We start from the raw sequence: 21,123 nt of genomic DNA, 5'->3' as shown, positions 1-21,123 counted from the left end.
CAGGTGATAGACTATAATCATTCCTGTGAACTGTACTCCATACTTGTAAGGTAAGTGGTTGGTGATAATATCATATATTGCCCGATGATGGCACAATACATGGGCAGCAGGTGATGGTATCCTGGATTCCATTATGATGTCGCAACGTATGATGCAGATAGTGTTCCAATTCTGTGTTGGAAGTCACTTGCCACGGAGAAGCCCGCTCATAAGCATCTCTAGCGCAGGATATTATCCAAAACTTTGGATTATTTGCTTATTTTGCTTGATTTGAATTAATTGACACTTAATAATATAGTGTCCCTAAGGCCACACCTAGTGGTGGCCACAAGCCACAATATGCCAAAACGGCATCTTTCTCGCCAATCTGGCAGAACCGTCCAGGACAATCTGACGCCAAGTGGCATACAGCCTGCTGACCAGATGCAGGATTATTCACCAGTTGCGAGCCGCACAAGGAGTCGAACATCAGGCCAAAGGAGAAGCAGGAATCCAGGACCTCAGGACAGGAGAGGTAGAAGACATCATCCGTACCGGAGTCGCTCTCCTCATAACAACGTGGTCCCATCTACCCATCAGGACATCGAGGAGCCAGAATCATGTGCCATTTGTCTGGAGAACTATTATGGAGGTCAACAGATACATCACTTAAACTGCTCCCATGTGTTCCATGCTGCCTGTATAATCCGATGGGTCCAACAGAACAACACTTGTCCACTTTGTAGAAGCCAGATTCTCCATTTAGTTCCAGGTCGGCTCCAAGGTGAAGGCATCATCTACAGCACATCGTCTTCTTCTATTCTCAACTTTGAAGGACTATCAGTGCTCCATGTAGAATCAAGACGGCTCTAGCTCATTATCCAGGACTACGTTAGTAGCCATATTACCCTATATATTCTGTACCCTCCTATTTCTCTCTCTCTCTATCTCCTATCTATCTTTAAAAAAAAAAACACAAAAATCCCCACCTGTATATCTGTCTGTCTACCTAAGTATTGAAAAAAACTGATAAAAAAAATTACCCACCCCTGTGTGTCTATAAAAACTATCTATCTATCTATCTATCTATCTATCTATCTATCTATCTATCTATCTATCTATCTCTCATATCTATCTATCTATCTCTCATATCTATCTATCTATCTATCTATCTATCTATCTATCTCATATGATAAATAATTAGATAGATGGAGTAATGGAGGGGGTGTACATCTCACACAGACTGCTCTGTGGCATAATACTGTGTGCAGGGGCCACTCTGGGGCATAATACTGTGTGCAGGGGCCACTCTGGGGCATAATACTGTGTGCAGGGGCCACTCTGGGGCATAATACTGTGTGCAGGGGCCACTCTGGGGCATAATACTGTGTGCAGGGGCCACTCTTGGGGATAATACTGTGTGCAGGGGCCACTCTGGGGCATAATACTGTGTGCAGGGGCCACTCTGGGGCATAATACTGTGTGCAGGGGCCACTATGAGGCATAATACTGTGTGCAGGTGGGCGAGATGAGGAAAAGTCCAGGATGATTTGTTCTCAGCAGATAACTTTTGTCTGCTGAGCATTTTGTTACTGTACATGCTCAGTATTGGGCTGGATTTTTTAGGAATGGCAGGTAGGTTGGTAGTGGGACCTGTCATTCCACCCCCCCCTTCCCCAGTCCACACATTGTGGATGTTTCTGCAGCGTGTCAGCTGCTGAGTATTGTCCTTATCACTGATATCTATCTATCTATCTATCTATCTATCTATCTATCTATCTATCTATCTATCTATCTCATATGATAAATAATGAGATAGATTGTGGTACAGGATATATATATATATTTACATAAGTATAAAATATTCTGGTTTCACATATACTAATCTGCTGAAAGTGTAATAATAAAATTGAAAAATCTGAATATATTTATTTTTCTGTCCATGAGTCTTTATTCAGTTTTATTTTCTCTAATCTGACAATGTGTGAATATTTGTAAATCTTCTAAAAGGGACAGACACTGTATAATACGGACATCAGGTGAAGGCAGTGACATAAGTACCGCAGTAGTAGCTGTAGCGGCTGCCACTGAGCCCTGGATCTATTTAACCGGCCCTATTTACTTACTGATCCCCGCTCCTGCTCACAGCCACTTCCACTTCTGCCCTCCAGGGGGTATCATGTGTCTCATATATAACGTCACTGGGGCCCCCTGAAGGGGAAGAAGCGAAAGCAGAGGTGGCTGTGAGCAGAAGCGGGGATCAGTAAGGCTGCAGGCTCGCAACAAGAGTATTTGTTGTGTGAACCCCAACAAATACTACTATTATTATACTCAGAGGTCTCTTCAGTATAATAATTGGAGGCTCAGGGAGGGAGAGGGAACATAAAAACCAGTGTTTCTCACCTCTACAGCGCAACTCCATGAAGTGTTTGGACTCTGTAGTGACATCACAGTGGTCAGGCCATCGTTGCAACACATAATTACACTGGCGTAACCCATGTGTGTGACCAGTGGCGTAAGTAGGAATGGCGGGGCCCCGTGGCAAACTTTTGACATGGCCCCCCCCCGACCGACACTCAAGACCTCGACTGACCCCCTCCTACGCATTCCTGCGCGCTCTATTATGCCCCATAGTGGCCCCTGCACACAGTATTATCCCCCATAGTGGCCCCTGCACACAGTATTATGCCCTATAGTGGCCCCTGCACACAGTATTATCCCCCATAGTGGCCCCTCCACACAGTATCATCCCCCATAGTGGCCCCTGCACACAGTATTGTACCCCATAGTGGCCCCTGTACACAGTATTATGCCCTATAGTGGCCCCTGCACACAGTATTATCCCCCATAGTGGCCCCTGCACACAGTATTATGCCCTATAGTGGCCCCTGCACACAGTATTATCCCCCATAGTGGCCCCTCCACACAGTATCATCCCCCATAGTGGCCCCTGCACACAGTATTGTACCCCATAGTGGCCCCTGCAGACAGTATTATGTCCCACTGTGGACACCCATAAACAATTATTATACTCTTTTAAGACCCCAGAGTATAATAATCGGAGACCCAGGGGGAGAAAAACATAAAAAAACCCTCTGTTACTCACCTATCTCCCGGCTCCTACGCTGTCGGCCTCTGAAGTAGTCCATCTTCAATTACATCAGACGTCACATGACCCGGGACTAGGCCGAAGCCTGCCGGATCGTGGAGAGGTAAGTAACAGTGTTTTTTATGTTTCTTACCTCTCCCGGGCCGCCGATCATTATACTCGGGGGTCCAAAAAGACCCCCGAGTATAATGATAGCAGCGATAGCGGCTGTCACCGGGCCCCTAATGTCCCGGGCCCTGTGGCAGCTGCCTCTGCTGCTACGGCGGTAGTTACACTACTGTCTGTGACGTCATTAAAGGTAATAACATGTCGGGCGCCATGCTGCTCACCCACTATACCATGTGCACTACCTAATTGTATTGCTACACCTTGTATGGCAAGTGATCAGTGCAGCTCCTAGAAATGCTACTATTCCCTGTAGCTGCTCGGTCCTGGAAAAGGCTGATCTGCAGAGGTCCTGGCTGTTGTATCATCGCAGATGTAATATTGATGGCTTATCCTAAGGACAGACCATCAATATTAGAAAGATGGATAAATCCTTTAGGGCTAGTTCACGGAGATACATGAACTGTGCGTGTGATCATTCTGTCGCAGATGTCAGGCATCCCGTCGTGGCATTCCGATCCGGATTAGGCCCAAATGAATGGGCCGGAGCCTCGCGCCGCGGATGCTGAGACTGATTCAGCTGCAGAATCTGCGGCAAGATAGGGCAACTCGCTTCTTCTTTTTTCTGCTACTAGCTAGCGGAAAAAAGAAGCGAGCAGCTCCCATTGAAGTCATTGGGAGCCATTTTTGGCAGCGGATTTTGAGGCAGATTCCACCTCAAAATCCGCTGCCAACTTCCCCGTGTGAACTAGCCTTTAAAGTGGTTGTCCAGGAATTGGAGCAACTCATGTCCTTGGCGGGAAGTGTAAAATAAAAAACAAATAAATAAAAAAGCATACTCATCTGTCCCCGTCACTCCGTTGTGCGCTGCCAGTGTCCATTCGGTCTCGTGCTGGCGCCTCCTTGCTGGGAGTCCTGCACCTCATGTGATCGTTGAGACTAGTTAGGTAAAGAATTTCCAGAAATGAGACCGAATGGACACAGGCGGGGGACAACGGGGTGCTGGGGACAGGTGAGTATACTTTTTTTTTTATTTTTTTTATTTTTACACCTCCCTGGTGGCTACCACAGTGATCACTCCAGTTTATAGACAACCTCTTTTAAGGGGATGTCTGGGCCATATTTTTTATGGGCACTTCACTGGTCTCCCCCAATACAGTGGTCTCTTCATTGGTCCCCCATAATGTATGGGGTATAGTGATGGGGCCATTATATTGTGTGGGAGCAGTGATGGGGTAACATCCTGTGCGGAAGGGGGACGTTAAACTGTGTGGGGCATATTAAAGGGGTTGTGCAGGGTTAATCTTTATTATGGCCTATACTCAGGACAGGCCATACATACCTCAAACCTCACATTGCAGAAATGCAACGTCTTTGGCTACTACAGAAAAAAAAATTATGTGTTTTACAAAACCAGCAAAGTGAATGAAATGTTCAAATTTACCTCCGCACACTGCAGGAATAAAAGATGTGGAACAGCCACAAACTCTAAAATGCGTGCGCTTCTGAAAACATGGCCGGTTACTATCAGCTGCGTAATCGGGAGAAAGTATTGTGAAAATGCATCAAAAGCGCAATAATATGGGGCTCACAATCTATGTTAAAAAAAATAAAATAAAATATATATATATATATATATATATATATATATATATATATATATATATATATATATAGTGTCCTACACTATAAGGGTAAGGCCCCATGTAGCATCCCGCAGAAAAAAATGCTGTGGAAAAACCCCGGCGGCATCGCATCACTTTTTCCCACAGCACTTATTGCAGAAACTCCGCAGAGGTTTCCATGTAATGTATGAAAAACATTGTTATCCTTAAAAGCTGAATGCTAGATATAGTTGCTTCTGCTTGAAACTGGTATAATGTTATATGATAAGATGGCGCCTGTATCCAGGATGGGGGCAAGAAAAACAAATGCTTGGCTTGCTGCCAGAAGACAGCTCCTAAGGTTACCACGCAGGACCGGGAGTAGCTGGCTATATATGGCACTGCTTAAACTTTTTCTGAAACTTATGTTGTTGTTATCTCTCTTCCTTTCTCTGATACTATTTAACCCCATGTTGTTTTAATAAAAGTGCGTCAGTATTTCCTCCTTGATTGGAGGACCCGAGATATAAAAGGGATCACTGCGCTCAATTAGTTTAAACAATGCCCGAAACGCTTTGTGTGACGTCTATCAAAATAAAGAATACCCATTGTTTAAACTAATTGAGCGCGGTGATCCCTTTTATATCTCGGGTCCTCCAATCTTTTATCGACACCAAAGGTGGTACGGATTCTGCGGGCTCAGCATCTGGGGTGGAACCCCCCCGTGCATTAAGTGGTTCAGAGGCGCATTGAATGGTTGTATTCACAACCATAGAAGGTGAGGAGTACTCTTACCTTTGTTTCCCGAATAGTGCCATACGGTACTTCACTATTGGCAGCTCGGTGCTGTTTTCTGGTTTTTAGTATTTCCTCGGTTGAGCGAGGAACTAATCCCAACATTGTGTGTCTGGTGTCATTTCCTTACTGCTGGCACTCAGCCCAATTAATTAGGACAATGACAGTTACCCAGGGTTATTGGTCAATTAATCAATTAAACACAACTTTGACCTTATCAAGACCATGAACAAAGGTGGAAGAAAGCAGCCATGATTTCCTAATTTTATACAATCACTTGGTCAATCCCTGGCTGAACCTAGTCAAGGAATCTCCTGATTAGGTTCAGACCCAGATATTCGGCTGATGTACAGACTGGATTTCTGGTCCGGATTACCCTGTGTTAATGGGGCCATTACACAGCCATAACATGACTGCCATACATTTTTTGGGTACCTTACTGTACCCCTGTATGCCTCATTGCCTACGGAGAGAGGTACATATAGTGATTCCAGTCCTTTGAATCTATAGCTCATTCAATATGATATATATCGCTAGTATTGTATGGTATCTCATTGTTATTTTGTGTTACTTTCTATCTATGTGCTGTATACATTATTCTCTTGGATTTTTATTGTACTCCACTAGAGACGGCTGCTGGAAGAAGCCGGACAATAAAGCCAGAGTTGTGAGGTACACAAATTCCGAGCAAGGTCTGTAACCGAGGGTGTGCGAAAGTATTAATGCACATGAATGAGAAAAACATCTCCGAAGCAGCCACAATGGAGACCTTCACAGCGCGTTTTATGGCTCATCCATCAAAATCTCCTAATAAAATGTCTGAATGGCTTCTGTATGTAGCCTGAGCTAGACTGCATACATATATTAACATTAGTAAGCGGAGCGGCCTTGGCTACGGCATTGAGTATAGGAGCAGGTTTATCTATTGGGTAAATGGGTCATGATGGAAATTATGTAAATGTGAAGGAAAAAGGAAATTTGACAGTCTCCGAAATACAAAATGTCCTTGAATCTTTGATCTTCGATGCTTAAAGAGGAGAAATACATATTCCTAAAGTCATAGTTTCAATAGCGGTGTATTACATTGGAGGTGTCTGGTGTTAAAGGGACGGTACAGATATATGACTTATAATCTGTAACATTAGATTTTGGATGGCAGTGATGGGGCCATACAATGAAGGATGGGATCATTGGTATAAACTATACTACCCGGATAAGGGCAGTCTATCAGGGTATCCAGTTTATCCAGCATGGCCAATCGTCTTTTGGCAGACTAAAGTTATGAATGGCTGTTGGTGGCACCTACGTGGCAGATTGCCAGCCAAAATAGCCAAATCTAATGTACATGGCCACCTTAAGAAAAGATGATCGCATAGAAGGTAACAAATCATGTGTCCCTATCACTGGTTGCACTGTATTTAAACGGGCTTACAGGGCTAAAAATAAGTATGATCTATCCTACTATTAGGTCATCAATATCTAATTGGTGGGGGTTCAACCCCTGGCGCCCCATCTATCAGCTGTTCTAATAGAACAGGAAGCAGACAGCTCTGTTCTCTGCTTAGTGGTCAGACCAGGGTACTGCAGATCAGCTTCCATTCATCTGAATGGGACCTAAGCTGTAGAGAATTAGTTCAGCCATTACACAGAGAACAGAGCTGTCTGCTGCCTACTCCACTCTCTGTGTATCAGCTTCTGAGAATACCTAATCCTTGGGGGTACTAGGTGTTAGACCCCCACCGATCCTAGTTAGTGACTGATTTGTAGGATAGGTCATCAACATTTTGAGCCTGGGCTCTTCTTCTCAGAAGACACTTGGGCTGCAGACTCAATTGTTTGCATGAAGCCTAAGTTTTCTGCTCAGCCAAAATTCAATTCTATCATCAGGGAAAGATCACACTGAAATATAAGTTTAATAAACTAATTGAATTTTTTTTTTAAAGCTGATTTTATTGCCGTTTTTGAAGATTTTTTTTACAGCAAATAAAACAGCAGAAAAAGGTTAACAAATTTGTACAAAGCTTCAGATATGAGTAGAATAAACTAATTGAATTTGTTCCTAATATAGATTGCGCTATCTGACTTTCCATTCTAGTTATTGAATTGTATATATCGTTCATGTTTAAAATAAAATCCTCACGCTATGCAAAAAAGATCGCCGACCCCTGCACTAGGGTATAGGTCTCAAGCCACAGTTGTGTAGCCCACCCTTGGGTCTTCGATTATTATACTCTGGGGTCTGAAAAGAGTATAATAATTGTTCATGTGTGTCCACAGTGGGGCATATAATACTGTGTTTAGGGGCTACTATGGGGCATAATACTGTGTGCAGGGGCCACTATGGGCATAATACTGTGTACAGGGGCCACTATGGGGCATAATACTGTGTGTAGGGGCTACTATGGGCATAATACTGTTTGCAGGGGCCACTATGGGCTAATAGTATGTGTAGGAGCCACTATAGGGCATAATACTGTGTACAGGGGCCACTGTGGGGCATAATATTGTGTGCAGGGGCCGCTATGGGGGATAATACTGTGTGCAGGGGCCACTATGGGGCATAATACTGTGTGCAGCTGCCACTATGGGGACATAATACTGTGTGCAGGGTCCACTATGGGGCATAATACTGTGTGCAGGGGCCACTATGGGGACATAATACTGTGTGCAGGGGCCACTATGGGGCATAATACTGTGTGCAGCTGCCACTATGGGGGATAATACTGTGTGCAGGGGCCGCTATGCGGCATAATATTGTGTACAGGGGCCGCTATGGGACATAATACTGTGTGCAGGGGCCACTATGGGGCATAATACTGTGTACAGGGGCCACTATGGGGCATAATACTGTGTGCAGGGGCCACTATGGGGCATAATACTGTGTGCAGCTGCCACTATGGGGCATAATACTGTGTGCAGCTGCCAGTATGGGGCATAATACTGTGTGCAGGGGCCACTATGGGGCATAATACTGTGTGCAGTTGCCAGTATGGGGCATAATACTGTGTGCAGGGGCCACTCTGGGGCATAATACTGTATTCAGGGGCCGCTATGCGGCATAATATTGTGTACAGGGGCCGCTATGGGACATAATACTGTGTGCAGGGGCCACTATGGGGCATAATACTGTGTACAGGGGCCACTATGGGGCATAATACTGTGTGCAGGGGCCACTATGGGGCAAAATACTGTGTGCAGCTGCCACTATGGGGCATAATACTGTGTGCAGCTGCCAGTATGGGGCATAATACTGTGTGCAGGGGCCACTATGGGGTATAATACTGTGTGCAGGGGCCACTCTGGGGCATAATACTGTGTGCAGGGGCCACTATGGGGTATAATACTGTGTGCAGGGGCCACTCTGGGGCATAATACTGTGTGCAGGGGCCACTATGGGGCATAATACTGTGTGCAGGGGCAACTATGGGCATAATACTGTGTACAGGGGCCACTATGGGGCATAATACTGTGTGCAGGGGCCACTATGGGGCATAATACTGTGTGCAGCTGCCAGTATGGGGCATAATACTGTGTGCAGGGGCCACTATGGAGCATAATACTGTGTGCAGGGGCCACTATGGGGCATAATACTGTGTGTATAGGGGCCACTTCCTTGCACACAGGAATCTTCTTTTTTTTTTTTTTTTTTGTTCAGCAATAAATGTGATTTCTTCATTGAAAAAAAATAAGACATTCCCTTAAAAAGGGAATATGGCTGCTTCAAAAGAGCTGTTAGTCTGAGAGGTGGATTGGGTTTTGCAGTTGAAATTGGGACATGCTGCCAGCAACCTAGAACAGCACCCTGGACTTTGCAAGCTTTCCTGAAGGTGGGAGTCCCGTCAGCACCCTGCTTCTCCTTGATTATTTTAATATACACTCACCGGCCACTTTATTAGGTACACCTGTCCAACTGCTCATTAACACTTAATTTCTAATCAGCCAATCACATTGCGGCAACTCAGTGCATTTAGGCATGTAGACATGGTCAAGACAATCTCCTGCAGTTCAAACCGAGCATCAGTATGGGGAAGAAAGGTGATTTGAGTGCCTGTGAACGTGGCATGGTTGTTGGCGCCAGAAGGGCTGGTCTGAGTATTTCAGAAACTGCTGATCTACTGGGATTTTCACACACAACCATATCTAGGGTTTACAGAGAATGGTCCGAAAAAGAAAAAACATCCAGTGAGCGGCAGTTCTGTGGGTGGAAATGCGTTGTTGATGCCAGAGGTCAGAGGAGAATGGCCAGACTGGTTCGAGCTGATAGAAAGGCAACAGTGACTCAAATAGCCACCCGTTACAACCAAGGTAGCCAGAAGAGCATCTCTGAACGCACAGTACGTCAAACTTTGAGGCAGATGGGCTACAGCAGCAGAAGACCACACCGGGTGCCACTCCTTTCAGCTAAGAACAGGAAACTGAGGCTACAATTTGCACAAGCTCATCGAAATTGGACAATTGAAGATTGGAAAAACGTTGTCTGGTCTGATGAGTCTCGATTTCTGCTGCGACATTCGGATGGTAGGGTCAGAATTTGGTGTCAACAACATGAAAGCATGGATCCATCCTGCCTTGTATCAACGGTTCAGGCTGGTGGTGGTGGTGTCATGGTGTGGGGAATATTTTCTTGGCACTCTTTGGGCCCCTTGGTACCAATTGAGCATCCTTGCAACGCCAAAGCCTACCTGAGTATTGTTGCTGACCATGCCCATCCCTTTATGACCACAATGTACCCAACATCTGATGGCTACTTTCAGCAGGATAATGCGCCATGTCATAAAGCTGGAATCATCTCAGACTGGTTTCTTGAACATGACAATGAGTTCACTGTACTCCAATGGCCTCCACAGTCACCAGATCTCAATCCAATAGAGCATCTTTGGGATGTGGTGGAACGGGAGATTCGCATCATGGATGTGCAGCCGACAAATCTGCGGCAACTGTGTGATGCCATCATGTCAATATGGACCAAAATCTCTGAGGAATGCTTCCAGCACCTTGTTGAATCTATGCCACGAAGAATTGAGGCAGTTCTGAAGGCAAAAGGGGGTCCAACCCGTTACTAGCATGGTGTACCTAATAAAGTGGCCGGTGAGTGTATTGTATTGTATAGAACAAGTCAGATCCCACCCCTGGGTATTAGCTTACATGTAATCCTGCCTATGATGATAATGAGATGACTGCAGAGAAGTGATCTCTGCAGAACAGGAAGTGTCAGTTATGAGACTCTGAATCCAAGATTTCAGGCTTTTTTAATAAAGTGACAAAAAATGAAAATAAATTCGTATAATCTATGTTTATTGGTTTACACAATAGGTAATTGTTGATGACATACTACATATGTGAGTGGTAAATTCCTCCTTCCTTCTTATCTATCTACTCCAGTGGTTTACAAGGCTTCCATATAATTCTTCCTGGCAGATAATATAGGAATATTTATTATTTTATCCCCAGAGCAGGCCTGGAAGTAATATATGTGCTTGTTTTCTGAGCCTCTGCCGCCAAACCCTATGCTGACCATATGAAGTCATAGACACCTTTGGCCTGGTATATTTATAATCCTGTATACTTACAGACACAAGACATTTTTCAGCTCCTAATAAAGACATGAGCTGCAGCCGGGCCCTGAGCTGCCTCCCTGAAGAAATGATATGTGCACAGAGTCAGATAATTCGAGGATGCCTTTGTCTGACCCTGTTTTTCTGCTTGTTTCCTTTCTGTTCCAGCTGAATGCATTCTAACCTCTGGATGCAGAGCCAAGGGATTGCAGCTGCACTCCACGCCTTGCAAAACCATCCGCTCCAAAGTGATTGGGATCTCGTAACTACAGGTGGAGGGGGTTACAGTAAGGCAGAAGAGGACCATTGTCAATCTGTCCAACCAGTGGTTCAACCTTAAATTTAAGAGAAAATAGAACAAATTCTTGATAATAAAATGCCTTTTTATATTCCTTTGCTGCAGAGACTGTAGGGGGAGTGGTCGTCCTTTACAACCTTTGCACATACGTCCAACAATAGAATATAAAGGTCTAAAGTGGCGTTCACACTACCGCAGCTGTCTGCGTCGAGGTTTTCGTCGTAAACCCCGGAGAAACTGGACAGGGAACGACTTGACAGCGGTCAGCTTTAAAACATTCATTCATTTTTAAAGGTGACCACCAGTGTCCATAGGCAGCCTCTCCGCTTGGTAACCGTTTTTTTTCGCACGGACACAAAGTCCTGCATTGTCAAAACCGGACGGAAAACGCGTGAGACGTTTCCTGAGGCGTTTTTTGCCATTTAAAGCGTTTCCTGAAGTGTTTTTTTGAGGCGTTTTTCAAGGAGTTTCCTGATCCGTTTCCTCTTGGGATCTGGTCATGAATTATATTTGAAAAAAATTTTGATTTTAAATCTAAATTTATTGTTACAAAAATGTTTTTAATTGTAAAAAATGGTATCAGGAAAACACAAACATATAAAAACATTTAAAAACACACAACAAGAGTGGAGGTCGCACTGGACTGAGCAGCTCCAGCAGCTGTATAATCTGCTAGTGGTGTAGGGGATGAGAACAGCCACAATTAATGTGTGTATAGAGAGGCCCAGTATTTTGTATATATAAATGTAAATAGGCTCCTATTGCCCACAATATCACAAGATCAGGGCACTTAATTGAAAAAATATCTGTAGCATTGCAAAGATCATACCCACATCACCACTATATAGTAAGAGCATATAAGGTAACGGAACCAATGTAAAGTTACACACACATGCCAGTATTACATAAGTCAACCTACATAGGACAAAATGTGAAGCATATACATAAACCACTGCTCACCAGCTGCGACCTCCACTCTGAGCCCCGACGGACCGTTTCGCCCCTGCTTCTTAAGGGGGCTGAACTTAGCCTAAGGGTAAGTTCACACAGAGTTTTTGGTCAATGTTTTGAGGCCATAATCGCCTCAAAACCCTAACCAAAAAGACGGCTCCCATTGAAATCAATGGGAGCCGCTCAGGAGCTTTCTTCAGGAGCCGTTTCTTCTGGCTCCCAGAAAAAAGAAGCAAGATGCTCATTCTTCGGGCCGAGTTGCCTCGCGATTCGGCCTGAAGAAACTCCACCCTCCGGACTAGGCCCATTCATTGGGCCTAATCCGGAGCGGTGTGCGCGGCTGGATGCCGGTGCAGTGCACCAACTTTCAGTCGCGGCCACCCGTTTTTTTGGATCGTAACCTGATAAGGACTGATAAGATAAGCTCAACACCAGACCCCTGGTTATGGAAACGCAGTGTAAACAATGAAGTGAATAAATTAAGATAGCGGCCAAACAAAGCTGTTTTGATAAAGCAATGTATTTAGGAAAAGTCTTAAATCCACATAAATTAACAATATAGATAGGATCCTTGTGATGGGACAACCTCTTTAAGGGTTTTCTAAGACTTTGATGGTTTATACTTAGGCAGCTGTGATCTGGCGGGCGCTGTATCCATTGCTTTACCAGGGACAGCTATGCTATACTTTACAGCTCAGGCACAGCAACTACAAAATATAAGGCGCTGTGCCTGAGAGAAAATGCTGCTTGCCAGAGCGCCCCATCCGTCAGCTGATCAGTGGCGATGTCAGTACTCAGTCGGGCCCTCAACAATATGATATTAATGACTGGACATCAATATCAAAGTCCTAGAAAACCAACCATTGTGCAATATGAATGTCATTCACTGCCGTTTCTTACAGTGTCTACTTTTCATTTCTTAGCTCTGATTTTTATAAAGTAAAAAAGAAAAGGCAAAACTATGGAAACGACGGCGGTTTATACCTGTAGGTATAATTGATGCAGAAGCCTGTAGAGGAAAACTCTGCGGACGTTCTGTGAAAAGTGCTGTGTGTTTCCACCGTGGTTTTTTCCTGCAGTGTTTTTTGGCTACAACATGCTACATGGGGCCTTGGCCTAAGCCAGATTTCTGGTGATGCTGGGTGTTAACGTGGCAAATCTTTGGCCCATTTTTGCAAGAAAGCACCACATTATTCGTTCTATGCCTCGCTTGCTACTTTATAAGTAAGTGGGTGGAGAGCGGCACATGCAGACCTAAAAGCGATTCATTTCCATGACAAAAGTGTATATACACTTTGAAAGTTTCAACAAACCAAATTAAATCTTAACCGTGATTCTAGATCCTTACGTGTGGCAGTTCCTCAGCAGTTTGTACTCCAGGCTTCTAAGGGTAAGTTCACACTGAGTTTTTTGGTCCGGAACTTGAGGTGGAGGCTGCCTCAGGTTCTGGACCAAAATACGGGTAGCTGCAACTGGATGCCTGTGCAGTGCATCAGCATCCAATCGCGCACTCCGCTCCGGATTACGCCCAAAAGAATGGGCTTAGTCGGCAGGGAGTGTCTTCAGGCGGATGTCGCGAGGCAAATCTGCCTGTAAGAATGAGCACCTCACTTCTTTTTTGGGAGCCAGAACAAACGGCTCCTAGAAAAAAGAACTGACCGGCTCCCACTGATTTCAATGGGAGCCGTCTTTTCGGTCAGGATTTTGAGACGGATACGGCCTCAAAATCCTGACCAAAAAAACCAGTGTGAACTTACCCTTATATCTGGTCATCCAGTGGCTCTACCACCCTCTTACTATCCCTTGCAGCCAATTACACTAAATTGGTGCTCATTGGGGCAGATTCTGCACCATTATTTTGACACTAGCTGGTACCCGCGACTTCGTCTGCGGTGATTGTAGAAGTGGGTATATACAGGCGCGGGTAAGGTTTTCGTACTGTGTATAAGGTCTGGGATATGAAATGTAACTTCGTATCTTGTTTTTGCTATAATTCAGAGAATACGTGAGACTTTTGTGTTGAAGTTACTTTGTATTTGAGCTGCTATATATACGGTGTTGTGAGAAACTTTACATAGTGACTTTGGGACAGAAGTATTTGAAGTTCCTGCCGATGGCATTTTTTGATTTTCGTTTTTGACTCCCCTCCTTCTAAACCCCATAACTTTTTTATTTCTCCGCTCCCAGAGCCATACGAGGTCTTAATTTTTCCTGGGACAGATTTTTCTTCATGATGCCACCATTATTTATTCTATATAATGTACTGGGAAGCAGGGAAAAAATTCAGAATGGGGTGGACTTGAAGAAAAAATGTATTTCTGCAACTTTCTTACGGGCTTTGGTTTTACGGCGTTCACTGTGCAACCAAAATAACATGTCCCCTTTATTCTGTGTTTCGTTACGATTGCGGGGATACCAAATTTATATGGTTTTATTTACATTTTGACCCCTTTAAAAAAATCCAAAACTGTGTTTAAAATTATATTTTTGAAAAGTTGGCATATTCCGACAGCCGTAACTTTTTTATACGTCCGTGTACGGGGATGTATAGGGCGTCTTTTTTTTGCGGGGCCGGGTGTACTTTGTAGTTCTACCATTTTCGGGAAATGTTATTGCTTTGATCACTTTTTATTAAAATTTTTATCAGAATCAAAACAGTGAAAAAACAGCGGTTTGGCATTTTTGACCATTTTTCCCGCTACAGCGTTTACCGAACAGGAAAAATATTTGTATAGCTTTGTAGAGCGGGCGATTTCGGACGTGGGGATACCTAACATGTATGTGTTTCACAGTTTTTAAGTACTTTTATATGTGTTCTAGGGAAAAGGGGGTGATTTGAATTTTTAATCAAATTTATTTTTTTTATTACTATTTTTTTGACTTTTTTAAACTTTTTTTTTTGCATTTATTAGACCTCCTAGGGGTATTGATATGGGTGGGCGGTGTCGCGGATTGTCAGAGCGGTGGGGGTCGGCAAACATGGCTGCTCCGGAGCGTTAAAGAGAGCCTCCTGGAGTATCGGTAAGGTGAGGGGCAAAGTGGTAAAGTATATGTATATGAGATTGTGTGGGGTTAGGGGCGAGGCTGTAGAGGGCAATAGGAATTTTGTGGCTTGCTATGGTCCAAAGTGTGTGAGATTGCAGAGATGGTGGTGTGAGTTTGGGTTTTGTGGGGGTCCTGGGACAAACGTATGTGCGCTATTGTGACGAAAAGTAGCCTATTGTTTAATCGGGTGTATTAACTATGTTTGTGGAAAATTTCAGCCGAATCGGTCGAGCGGTTTTTCCGTGATTGAGGAACAAACATCCGAACATGCAAACATCCAAACACACAAACTTTCACATTTATAATATTAATAGGATTATACCCCTTCCCCAAAAATACAAAACCCTTTTTGATATACATTTAGCCTAAAATGGCAGCATTAAAAACACAAAAAGAGCGATCCCTGTCAGTATTGGACTGTCCCACCAGAATACCATTGAATTTCCCAGGGCGTCCCAAGCTTTAATACAATAACGGTCTAACAGAAGGGTACAATGGGCTATTTCCTTGGGATTGTTGGAGGGTGAACTCCAAGAATCATTTTGTCCAGTGGGCTCCAGGATCCTGTCAAAACTGAGCCCAATATGGATATATCCTTAGACTGGATTCCCATTGGACATACATCTAGCACGTTATCTTAACCCCTTCCCGCCACAGTCAGTTTTTGAATTCCCGACAGAGCTCAAATTTTCAAATCTGACAAGTGTCACTTTATGTAGTAATAACTTTGGAACACTTTAACTCACCAAAGTCATTTTATGAGGGTTTCTTCGTGACACATTGCACTTCGTCTTAGTGGTAAATTTTGGTTGATATGTTTTATGTTTAATTATGAAAAATAGGAAATTTGGTGAATATTTTGAACATAATGCAATTTAAAAAGTTTGAAATGATGTGCATTGCATACAGATAGTCAGACCACCCAAATTAGTTTATAAATATAATTTACCATATCTCTGCTTTATGTCGCATCAAACTTGAATCACCCTTTCATTTTTTACTGACATTATAAGCATTACAAGTAAAACAGCAATTTTTTAAATTTTCAAGAACATTTCCAAAACCCAGGGACTAATCCAGTTATGAAGGGGTTTTGAAAGGCCCCTATATTAGGAAATCGCCAATTTAAAAACTGCAACCCCTTAAATAAGCCAAAACAACATACACCAAGTATTTCACCCTTATATGCGTTTAACAGGAATTCAAACAAGATGGAGGTAAAATTTACACGTTTTCTTTTACTAATATGTTCATTTAGCCCTCGTGTTTACACAATCACAAGGGGTTAAAGGAGAAAACGCACCCCACAATTTGTTAGGCAAGTTCTCCTGACTCCCATAGTACCCCACATGTGGGTGTAAACTAATATAAGGACGCACAGAGAGACGCAGAAGGGAAGGAGCGCCAAGGAGCTTTTGGAGGGCAGATTTTGCTGTGATCAGTTTCTAGGACCATATTGAATCTGCAGAGCCCTTGATGTGCCATAACAGGGGAAAATCCCAGAGAGTGACCATTTTGGAAATTAGACCCCTCAAGGAATTTATCATGGGGTATAGTAAGTATTTGGACCCTACAGGTTTTTCACTTAATTCATTACCATCGAGATGCGAAAATGAAAAATTTACTTTTTACCGATCAAATGTTTCTTTAGCCCCAAATTTTTCATCTTCACAAAGGGTTAAAGGAGAATAACCAACTAACTTTTTTCTCCCGAATTCAACAATACCCCGTATGTGCTGGTACTTGAAAAAGAACAAGCACTAATTGGCTTTTGGAGGACAGATTTTCCCGGAATAGTTTTCAGGTACCATGTCCCATTTGCAGAGCCGCTGAGGTGCCAAAACTGTGGAAACTCCGAAAATGTGACCCCGTTTTGGAAACTAGACCCCCTCAAGGAAGTTATGAAGCGGTATAGTGAGCACTTTGACGCTACAAGTCTTTCACAGAATTGGGACATAAAGATGGAAAATTACATTCCTATTTATAAAATATTGCTTTAAAGGGGTTTTCCCATCTCCCTGTTTTAGCAGTCTGTAGTCTCTTCTTCTCACTTCCTGTATTTCTCCCCCCTTTATGAATGGACACTGAAGGATCACAATGCTTATGCAGATCAGATAATATGCAGATGCTTGTAGAGAATGGACTCAGTGTTATCTGTGTATTTACATAGAGAGATTACAGAAGGGGCTTTATCGGCAAACTGCAATGAGCTGAACTGATTATCCTGCAGAGCAGGGATTGCCGTCACTTGTCCTATAGGTCCGTGGTTATGTTAACGTTGTGTAAACAATGGGAGGAATAAGTTCACATAGCAGGCGAACAAAGCAGCATCTCCAAAGTAATATATTTAGGAAAAGTTTTCATTTTACATAAGCTTCCAGTATAGATAAGATCCTTGAGATTGGACAACTCCTTTAACCCAAAATCAGGGGTGAGCATTAGTATCCCAGAAGTGAATATGTCAGCTATGCAGTATACATTGGGTACACCAAGTCCCCCACTATTTTCCACCAGCTCTGCCGACATGGGTAGGGGTGTCATTCTTGTGGATTATTGGGGTGTAAAGACAAATGGTGCAAAAAAATGCAACTAATTCACCAAAAGACAAGTCATTGTACTGCCATGTGAGAAAAACAAATAAAAAATTATGACAAGAAAAAAACCCTAAAACTTGCTGTGTTTATGAGGAAATCAATAGTTTAACCCCTTATCATAAAACTCCCCCTAACAGTTACTGTAAGGAGTCAGGTCACTAACATATAGGAGCAGGTGGGTTTGCCTTATGGGCTCCATACACAGCCCACAGTGCAGCCCCCCGACCAGAAGCCACACTGCACGGCCACAAATACAGGCTTCACCCTGACACATTCCTGCGGACATGTTATTGAAGCCCACAATACAGTATCACACTGAACAGTCCCCGGTTTACACCAGTGAAGACAAAGCGGAAACAACCCGTCTTCCCTCTAGTAAGGAAGCTGCTGTAAGACTCGTCACCACAACATTGCGCAGCGCCATCTTTGTACCGGGCAACATTTCCCCTTGCACAATGAACACACAATCGGGTGATTCAGATATAACGTCATTCTAAATAAATAACCTGCCCGTGTAACACCGAGTGAACCTAAGACGTGTGGAGAGCTCAGTGGCGCCGTAGAGCGAATGTGCCCACAAGAAAGATGGCCGCCGGCTCACACGGGATGCGTCACCTCTGCATAGTGAAGCGGAAGTGACCCCGAGAAGGGGGCGGGGCGCTTTGAGAGGGAAGAGGAGCCGGTAGCGGTGAGTATATGAGGGGTGTTATTATCTCCTACAGATGTGGGGGTCACAGGTCACAGGAGAATTTAACCTGTTCACTACCATCTACACTATGTGTTTGCTGTTATTATACAAGGTGGAATGCAGATTATACCATTTTACATAGTGCTGGGGGAGTCTATAGTTACAGGGCTTCTACATTTTATGGGGTTTCCCACATGGGTATAATTAGAGGGGTTCTCCAAGGAGTCTGCCATCACACTGTTCCTTCAGGATTTTGTATGTTGTGAACCCGGGAATTCCAGGCTGGTTCTGGCCCCAGGTGAAAGCATCGGAAACAGCACTGTCACCTGTCACTGCTAGTTAGCTGTCCTAGGGGTCTGGCAGACTAGATCACTGTAATAGTACAGCCGGTCCCATAATGCAGGTAACTATCAGTGACATGGGGTCGGTCCTGATCATGTGAGCTGGGGTCAGGACCCCTCCATTCATTACATACAAAACTTGAAGGAATTAAGACTGGCGCAGGATACATCATTCTTAATAAATACCCCCAGATGTGTCTACATCTCATCCACTACATCACAGAGCTTATCTATGGGTGACTTGGCTATGGCTAGCCTACTGTGATTCCTACTCGTGTGTGCCCAGCCTTAAGATATCCGCAGCTTCTCCAAGTGATAACAGCTGATCACTGTGGGCTCCACCAGCCAGACCCCTGCACACCAGCCCGTGACTGGGGAGGTGCATTAGATATGGAGGTTAAGAGAAAAATCTTTATAATAAAGTAAAGTCTTCTCTCTACACGGTCATGGTGGAGGAAGTTTTGAACTTCCTGTCCAGGAAGAGTCTTTCTATATGTAGAACTGCTTTACAGTGTAGAAAAGATGTCTCTGCCCATGAGATCTGCTACTTGTGAACATTACAGGGCATCCCTTCTATGAAGTCACTGTGTCAGATTTATATGGTACCAGTCTTGATCTTCTCTGTACTGTAATTTATTAATGGGGTTTTCTAGAGTTAGGATAGGCCATCTATACAGTGTTGGCCAAAAGTATTGGCACCCCTGCAATTCTGTCAGATAATACTCATTTTCTTCCAGAAAGTGATTGCAATCACAAATTCTTTGGTATTATTATCTTCATTTAATTTGTCTTCAATGGAAAACCACAAAAAGAATTGTCAAAAAGCCAAATTGGATATAATTCAACGCCGAACATAAAAAGGGGAATGGACAAAAGTATTGGCACTGTTTGAAAAATCATGTGATGCTTCTCTAATTTGTGTAATTAACAGCACCTGTTACTGACCTGAGGCACCTAACAGGTGGTGGCAATAACTAAATCACACTTGCAGCCAGTTGAAATGGATTAAAGTTGACTCAACCTCTGTCCTGTGTCCTTGTGTGAGCCACATTGAGCATGGAGAAAAGAAAGAAGACCAAAGAACTGTTTGAGGACTTGAGAAGCAAAATTGTGAGGAAGTATGAGCAATCTCAAGGCTACAAGTCCATCTCCAAAGACCTGAATGTTCCTGTGTCTACCGTGCGCAGTGTCATCAAGAAGTTTAAAGCCCATGGCACTGTGGCTAACCTCCCTAGATGTGGACGGAAAAGAAAAACTGACGAGAGATTTCAACGCAAGATTGTGCGGATGGTGGATAAAGAACATTGACTAGCATCCAAACAAGTTCAAGCTGCCCTGCAGACCGAGGGTACAACAGTGTCACCCCGTACTATCCGTCGGAGTCTGAATGAAAAGGGACTGTATGGTAGGAGACCCAGGAAGACCCCACTTCTTACCCAAAGACATAAAAAAGCCAGGCTGGAGTTTGCCAAAACTTACCTGAGAAAGCCAAAAACGTTTTAGAAGAGTATTCTCTGGTCAGATGAGACAAAAGTAGGAAAAGGCATCAACATAGAGTTTACAGGAAAGACCTTCAAAGAAAAGAACACGGTCCCTACAGTCAAACATGACGGAGGTTCCCTGATGTTTTGGGGTTGCTTTGCTGCCTCTGGCACTGGACTGCTTGACCGTGTGCATGGCATTATGAAGTCTGAAGACGACCAACACATTGTGCAGCATAATGTAGGGCCCAGTGTGAGAAAGCTGGATCTCCCTCAGAGGTCATGGGTCTTCCAGCAGGACAATGACCCAAAACACACTTCAGGTCAGCACTAGAAAATGGTTTGAGAGATAGCCCTGGAGACTACTAAAGTGGCCAGCAATGAGTCCAGACCTGAATCCCATAGAACACCTGTGGAGAGATCTCTTGATGGCAGTTTGGAGAAGGCCCCCTTCACATCTCAGGGACCTGGAGCAGTTTGCCAAAGAAGAATGGTCTAAAATTCCAGCAGAGCCTTGTAAGAAACTCATTGATGGTTACCGGAAGCGGTTGTGCGCAGTTATTTTGTCTAAAGGTTGT

The 21,123-nt window shown here is 43.9% G+C and overlaps 1 protein-coding gene across 2 annotated transcripts in view; it reads left to right on the top strand.

The window, feature by feature from the left end:
• The first annotated feature begins 18,665 nt into the window (after window positions 1–18,665).
• UGGT1 (UDP-glucose glycoprotein glucosyltransferase 1) overlaps window positions 18,666–21,123 on the top strand; it is a 56,951-nt gene continuing 54,493 nt past the window's right edge. For both annotated transcript variants that reach the window (XM_075269064.1, XM_075269063.1), the window contains exon 1: window positions 18,666–18,723. The gene's annotated coding sequence lies outside the window, so the exon portion shown is untranslated. The remainder of the gene's footprint in view (window positions 18,724–21,123) is intronic.

Source organism: Leptodactylus fuscus, chromosome 3 (genome assembly GCF_031893055.1).
Source record: "Leptodactylus fuscus isolate aLepFus1 chromosome 3, aLepFus1.hap2, whole genome shotgun sequence".
Lineage (NCBI taxonomy): Eukaryota > Metazoa > Chordata > Amphibia > Anura > Leptodactylidae > Leptodactylus > Leptodactylus fuscus.
The sequence above is the reverse complement of the archived record's forward strand: the minus strand, read 5'-3'. Positions and strand labels throughout refer to the sequence as shown.